This window comes from Chrysochloris asiatica, unplaced genomic scaffold, assembly GCF_000296735.1.
Source record: "Chrysochloris asiatica unplaced genomic scaffold, ChrAsi1.0 scaffold00042, whole genome shotgun sequence".
Classification (NCBI taxonomy): Eukaryota; Metazoa; Chordata; class Mammalia; order Afrosoricida; family Chrysochloridae; genus Chrysochloris; species Chrysochloris asiatica.
This window is the reverse complement of record NW_006408560.1, coordinates 16,729,164-16,736,347: the sequence shown is the minus strand read 5'-3', so window position 1 is coordinate 16,736,347 and position 7,184 is coordinate 16,729,164. Positions and strand designations below refer to the sequence as shown.

Here is a 7,184-nt window from a genome sequence, read left to right as displayed (position 1 = left end):
CTTTCTCCCGCGGAGCGGCTGGTAGTTTCGAACCGCTGACCTTAAGGTTCGCAGCCCAATTCGTAACCACTACACTACCAGATATGTATCTATAAAACATGAATTTGCATCAGAGTGGCTGGCTATTGTTGCACATTTAACTCTAGTAATTTTGATAGTTCTAAATAATGACCACGTGGTGTCACTGTGTTCCAGACTGGTGCCAAGCCTGCGTATAGTTGTTGTTAAGTGCTGTCTTGTGGGTTCCAACCCATAGCGACCCTGTACAGGGTTTCTGAGGCTGTAAATCTTCACAGGAGCAGAAAGCCTCATCTTTATCCCGCGGAGCCGCTGGTAGTTTCAAACTGCTGACCTTAAAATTCGCAGCCCAATTTGTAACTAATACACTACCAGAGAGTTTACAGTAAATTTGGGAGAGTTGCCTTACTCCTCCAGCTCCTGAGAAAGAAGGGCAGAGAGAGGTAGCAGCCACAGGACAACGATTTTGCCAGTGTCGGGAGCTGGGACGCTGCACACAGCCAACAGTACCTCAGGCATGTGCATCCCCACTACTTGATACTTACCCAAGAAACCTGAAAATCTGTGTTTAGTCAAAAGGCTATATGCACATTTTGATAGCAGTCTTCTTCATAGTTGTCACAAACTGATAATAACCAAATTGTCCTTAACAGGAAAGTGGACAAACACATTCTTTGTAATAGAAGCCTGCTGTTGCACCATTAAGCCAATGTCTGCTCATAGTGACATTATGCATAACAGAATGAGATGTTGTGCAGTTCTGTACTATCCTCACAGTTGTTGCTATGTTCGAGCCCATTATTGCATCCATTGTGTCAGTCCATCTCACTGAGGGTCTCCCTTGTTTTGTTCTGACCTTCTACCAAGCTTGATGTCCTTCTCCAGCATTTGGTCCCTCCTGATGATATATCCAAAGTAAGAAAGACATCCTTGCTTCTAAGGAGTATTCTTGTTGTACTTCCTCTAAGACAGATTAGTTATTCTTCTGGCAGTTCATGGTCTATTCATTCTATCCCTGGTTAGTAGGTCCTGCATCACTTGAAGCTAGGAAATTCTTATCACATCTGAGCAGGTCACACACAATCTCCATCTGGTTGCTCACAGGCAGATCACCTGGAAAGGACAGTCAGGTCACCCACTTTCCAGGGTGAGTACAGACAGCAACTGGACATGTAACACTGAGACCTTGTGGTCAGAAATCCAGTTCCTCATAAAGGCCTTGATGAATTATAGAGAAAGGCTCTGCTAAAATCATTTGCATTTGATCCTTCCCAAGTCTAGAGAACTTGGAGCCCCTCATGATTCTCTTACTTCCTTAGGCTGCCCTCCTTCATTTAGTGAGACTTATTCTGCCTCCACTCTTCAGATCTATAGGCACCATGGCACCATCTTTGTTTGGGTTTTTATATTGATAGAATACACGTTCTCCTTATGTCATTGTTATTCTCTACTTTCTAAACAGCATCTTGGCCACAGTAACACTCATGAAGAATATCTCATAACGTTTTCCTTGCAGTTTACCAATAAATTTCTAATTTCATCACATTTATTTTAAACAATTTAACATTGTCATCATTATTCCTCCTGGACTCTGGATTTTCCTTAAGGCATCATAGCTAACACGTTTCACAATAGCAGGAGTTGTTTATTGTTGTTAGGTGACTTTGAGTCAGATCCGACCCATAGAATATAGTGCAGTGTTCATTCTCAACACTGCACTATCCTGCACCCTCCTCACAACTGCTGCTGTGCTTCAGACCATTGATGCTGCCACTTTGCCAGTCCATCTCCCTCCTTTTCACTGAACCTCCACTTTACCTATCATGATCCTCTTTTCCTGGGACTGGTGCCTCCTAATAATACCACTGAAGTATGAGAGGTGAAGTCTTTTATGGTCATCCTTATTCATTGTTCAACTCACACACATATAAGGTGATTGAAAAGACCATGGCTTGGTCAGATAAATCTTTGAACTCAAAGTGATTTCTTCTCGTTTTAAAACTAAGAGGTCTTTTGAAGAAGATTAACTCAATGCAATATGCATGTGACATGAAAAATGTGATCTGTTTTTCACATTTATACTCTTGATTACATGAGATTACACAGTACAGGTGTGTCTTTGCTTTTATTTCATATCTTATACTTGCATGCTTTTGACAATCAAGCTATGTACAAGGTTAACTAAGTATTTGGGAACAACACACTGAAAATCAATTCAGTGTGGGAACGTGCTTGCTAAAAGACAAAATATTATGTTTTCTAGATAAACTAATGAATCACAAATCAGCTGTAGGCAGCACATAATTAGCATACAAATGGACATATGTCAAAATATTAAAGACACAACAAACCACAAATATCCTGGTGCCAATCACAACTTCATATTAATACCTTATCATTTAGCCAGTGGTTTATCAAAGACCTACTTATTCTAGGAAATGTTCTGTAAACTAAGAATACAATAATAAGTTTTTAAAATCCCATTATTATGGAAGAAAATAGATTGGAGTGAAATGGAATGAAACAGGATGGCATAGAATAGGATAGAGAAGACTATGGATGGAATGAATAGTCATGTTTTTCTTGTTGGTGCCTTAGAGTCTGTTCCAACTAATAGTGACCACATAGGCACAGCATAAAAATACACTGTGCCACCTTCACAACCATTACATTTGAGCCATTGCAGCTGCCATTGTGTCAATCCACCTCTTTTTCACTGAGCATGATATCCTTCTCCAGGGACTGGTCCCTCCTGATAATATGTCTGAAGTATGAGAGATGAAGTCTCACCTTCCTAGCTTCTAAGGAGCATTGTGACTGAATTTCTTCAAATACAAATTTGTTTGTGCTTCTAGTAGTCCATGGTACTTTTAATATTTTGAACACCATAACTCAAAAGCATCAATCTTCTAAGGTCTTCCTTATTCATTGTCCAACTTTCACATGCATATGAGAACATTGAAAATATCATAGACTGAATCAAACTGACATCTTTGCTCTTGAACGCTTTAAAGAAATATTGTGCAAGAAACTTGTCTAATGCAACATGTCATTTGGTTTCTTGACTGCTACCTCCATGAGTGTTGTTAGTGGACCCAAGCAAAGTGGAATCTTTGAAAAATTCATTTTTTTCTCCATTTTTAATGATGATATTTGTTGGTCCAGGGATGATGATTTTTGTTTTCTTGACATTGAAGTGCAACCCATACTGAAGGCTGTGGTCTTGGATCTTCATCAATAAGTATTTTAAGTCCTCTTCGCTTTCAGCAAGCAAGGTTGTATCATCTGCATGTCACAGGCTGTTAATTAGTCTTCTTCCAATCCTGATGCCACGCACTACTTCATATAATACAGCTTCTTGGATTATTTGCTCAGCATACAGGTTGAATAAGTATGGTGAAAGAACACAACCTTTCCTAATTTTGAACCATTTGGTGTCCCTTTGTTCTGTTAAAATAACTGCCTTTTGATCTATGTATAGGCGACTCATGAGCACAATTAAGTGTTCTGGAATATTCATTCTCCACAATGTTGTCCCCAGCTTGTCATGATCCACACAGTTGAAAGCCTTTGCATAGTCAGTAATACACTGGTAGACATTTTTTCGGGTATTCGCTGCTTTTAGTCCAGACCCATCTGATATCAATAATGATATCCCTCATGACATGTCCTTGTCTGAATCTGCCTTAAGACTTCTGGCAGTTCCCTGTTAATATAGTGTTGCAGCCACATTTAAATTATCTTTAGCAAAATTTTACTTGCATGTGATATTAATTATATTGTCCTTTGATTTCCACATTCCATTGTATCCCCTCTCTGTGGAATGGACACAAATATGGATCTCTTCCAATCAGTTGGCCAGGTAGCTGTCTTCCAAATTTCTTGGCTTAAATGAGTTAGTACTTCCAGTGCTTCATCAGTTTATTGAAAGATTTCAATAGACCATCAACCATTTCTTTTTGGTGCAGTGACTCTGTATATTTCTTCTATCTTCTTTTGATGCTTTTTGCATCGTTCAATATTTTGACCTTAGACTCCAACAATATTGAAAGTTGAGGCTCGAATTTTTTCTTCAGTCCTTTCAGCTTGAGAAATGCTAACTGTGCTTTTCCCTTTTGGTTCTAACTTCAGGTCTTTGCACATTTTGTTATAATACTTAACTTTGTCTTCTAAAGCTACCCTTGGAAATTTTCTGTTCATTTGTTTTACCTCCTCATTTCTCCCATTTGCTTCAGCATCTCTACGCTGGAGAGCAAGTTTCAGAGTCTCTTCTGACATCCATTTTGGCCTTTTCCTTCTTTCTTGTCTTCTTAATGATCTTTTGTTTTCTTTCTATATGATGTTCTTGATGTCATCCAACAACTCTTCTGGTCTTGGGACATTAGTATCTAATTCATCAAATCTGTTTTTGAGATGATCTCTAAATTCATGTAGGGCATGTTCAAGGTCATATTCTGGCTCTCATGAACTTGTTTTCATTTTCTTCAGTTTGAACTTGCATATGAGCAATTGATGAACTGTTCCATGGTCTATCCCTGGTCTTGCTTTGTCTGGTGATAAGGAACTTTTCTACCATCTTTTCTCACATATGTATTCAATTTGATTTCTGTGTATGCCATCTGGTGAAGTCCGTGAGAATTATCATCTTTTATGTTGTTTTAAAAAGGAGCTCTGGTAGCATAGTAGTTACGAATCAGGCTGTTAATCTCATGGTCAGCAGTTCGAAACTACCAGATGTTACATGGGAGAAAGATGAGACTTTCTGCTCCCATAAAGATTTACAGCCTCGGAAACCCTGTACAGGGTCACTATGAGTCGGAACCGACTCCAGGCACATAACAACAACAACAACATGTTGTTTTAAAAAGGTATTTTCAATGAACTAGTCATTAGTCTTATAAAATTCTATCATGTGATCTTCAGCATAATTTCTATCACCAAGGCCTTATTTTCCCACTACTGATCCTTGTTTTTTGTTTCCAACCTTTGCATTCTAATTACTAGTAATTATCAGAACACCTTGATTGCATGTTTGATAAATTTCAGATTGAAGAAGTTGGTAGAATCCTTCAATTCCATCATCACTGCCTTTAATGGTTGCTGCATAAATTTGAATAATAGTGGTATTATGTGGTCTTCCTTGTAGGTGTATGGATATTGTCCAATAGTTGCCTCAAATAGGTATGTGTAACAGGATAATATTGAAAGAGATTGGGGAATAGTCGTTATCTTATTTTAAGAACCCATCAGACAAATGACAAGCTTTATCCAAGGAGACAAACTGGTCACCACTCAGTGACATTATATTTCTGCCTCTAGACACTATAAACCATTGACGTTATGTGTAGCAGACACCACAACTTTTCCTCACTTACTGACATGGTTATGTTTCAAAGAATATGTCAACATTATGCAAAAGTGGATCACAAAATGGAGGATGATTGCATCATAGCATAGCTGCCAAATTACATTATTACATAATTGCCAAACCACTGAAAATCATGGCCTAGTCAAGTAGACATATAGTCTCAACCATCGCAGCCAGCCTTGCTTTTACCTCAGACCTTGGCATTCATTACTACCAAAAGCACATACCTAATAGGTAAAATAATCAGATAGTAGATTTTTCAATATTGTCATAAATGTGGTATGCTGGCTAATGAGGTTTTTGATAAGTGAGGAGAGAGTGCACTTGTCTCAAAGCTGAGCATCAGTGATCACTTTTAAAAATTTAAAGTCACTTTGATCCCCAATTTTGACATCAATTCTTTTATGATTAAAATGGCTGCAGAAGTCAGGATGAAGCTGTCCTGCATCACAGAGCAGGTCCTGACCCTTATCAACAAGATAATAGGTCTCTAGTGTGGCACTGTGAGTTAATGCACCAGACTGCAAAGCTGTTTGAACTGCAAGGTTGGCATTTCAGGCTCACCAGCTGCTCCTCCAAAACCCTATACAAGGTTGCTGACTCAACAGCACTTAACAACAACAACAAATCATCACTTTGGAGTCCTGGTGTGGTACTGTAGAATAAGCACTGGACTGCTAACTGCAAGGTTGATGACTCAAACCGACCATCCACTCCTTGGAAACTCTCTCTATACAGGGTCACAATGAGTCAAAAGTGACTCAACAGCACTTAAGAACAGTCATCACTTTCAAGAGATTTCTAATAAGTACTAGCAATCACAGATGTCTCCACTCTCAATAGCATTAAGAAGAGCCTAGAGATGGAGCAGAAGGTCTTAACAAGTGAAATTGCACTGTTGTAGTACAGGATCAAGACAGAGGACTCTGGTCTGTGCAAAACAGTAAGTGAAATGCAGAAGTTGTATCCCCAGTCAAGGATCAGGTTCTGAATCTGGTGGTGGAAGCTGAGCAGCTGGTAGCAGGTAAACTCAGGAAAGATGCATGCGTTGAGAATGAGAAGCTCATATCAGAAAAAAGGGCAGGACTTTGGTCACCAAGACTGACCACATACTGGATGTTCTGCCCATCATGCTCAGGATGGACCATGGTGCCTACACTTTCAGATGATGGATAGGAACACTGGCCTTTGCCTTTTCCAGAGACCTTTAAGGAGAAGATCTCAGGCAGCAGATCTGAGAAACTTAGTTCTTTCTTTCTTTCTTCTTCTTCTTCTTCTTCTTCTTCTTCTTCTTCTTCTTCTTCTTCTTCTTCTTCTTCTTCTTCTTCTTCTTCTTCTTCGTTTTTTAATGCTTTATTGTGAATTGTGTGATAGTTTACATGGGAGGACATCACCTTCACATTTATCCCGTTGTATATCGTTTCCTTGCCATGGTTACAATCCCTTCCATGCATTATCCATCAACCAAAAGGTACACCCCGCAAGCCTGCCCCTGGTTGTCCGCCTACCACCCCTCTCTCTCTCTCTCTGGGTCCAAAGTCTCCAGTCGCTCCATCTCCCCCACGACGTCATTGCCTCTGCCTCCATCCCTGGAATCATTGCTTCTCTGGGTAGGGTTCCGTTCTCTGCTCTTCTCCTTTGATAGTCCCAGGGACCTCCGCTCCTAGACTACAAGGTTAATCACTCCCCTCCCTTTGCCCCAAAACATCTACCTTGACATTTCCAGCCCTTAAATCAGTCCTGATAACAATTATTCACTATTATTTCACAAAAGACCTATCCACATCTCTTTTCATCA

At 39.6% G+C, this 7,184-nt stretch overlaps 1 pseudogene; it reads right to left on the bottom strand.

The window, feature by feature from the left end:
- Nucleotides 1–7,184, bottom strand: part of LOC102821266 — a 113,976-nt pseudogene that overhangs the window by 958 nt on the left and 105,834 nt on the right.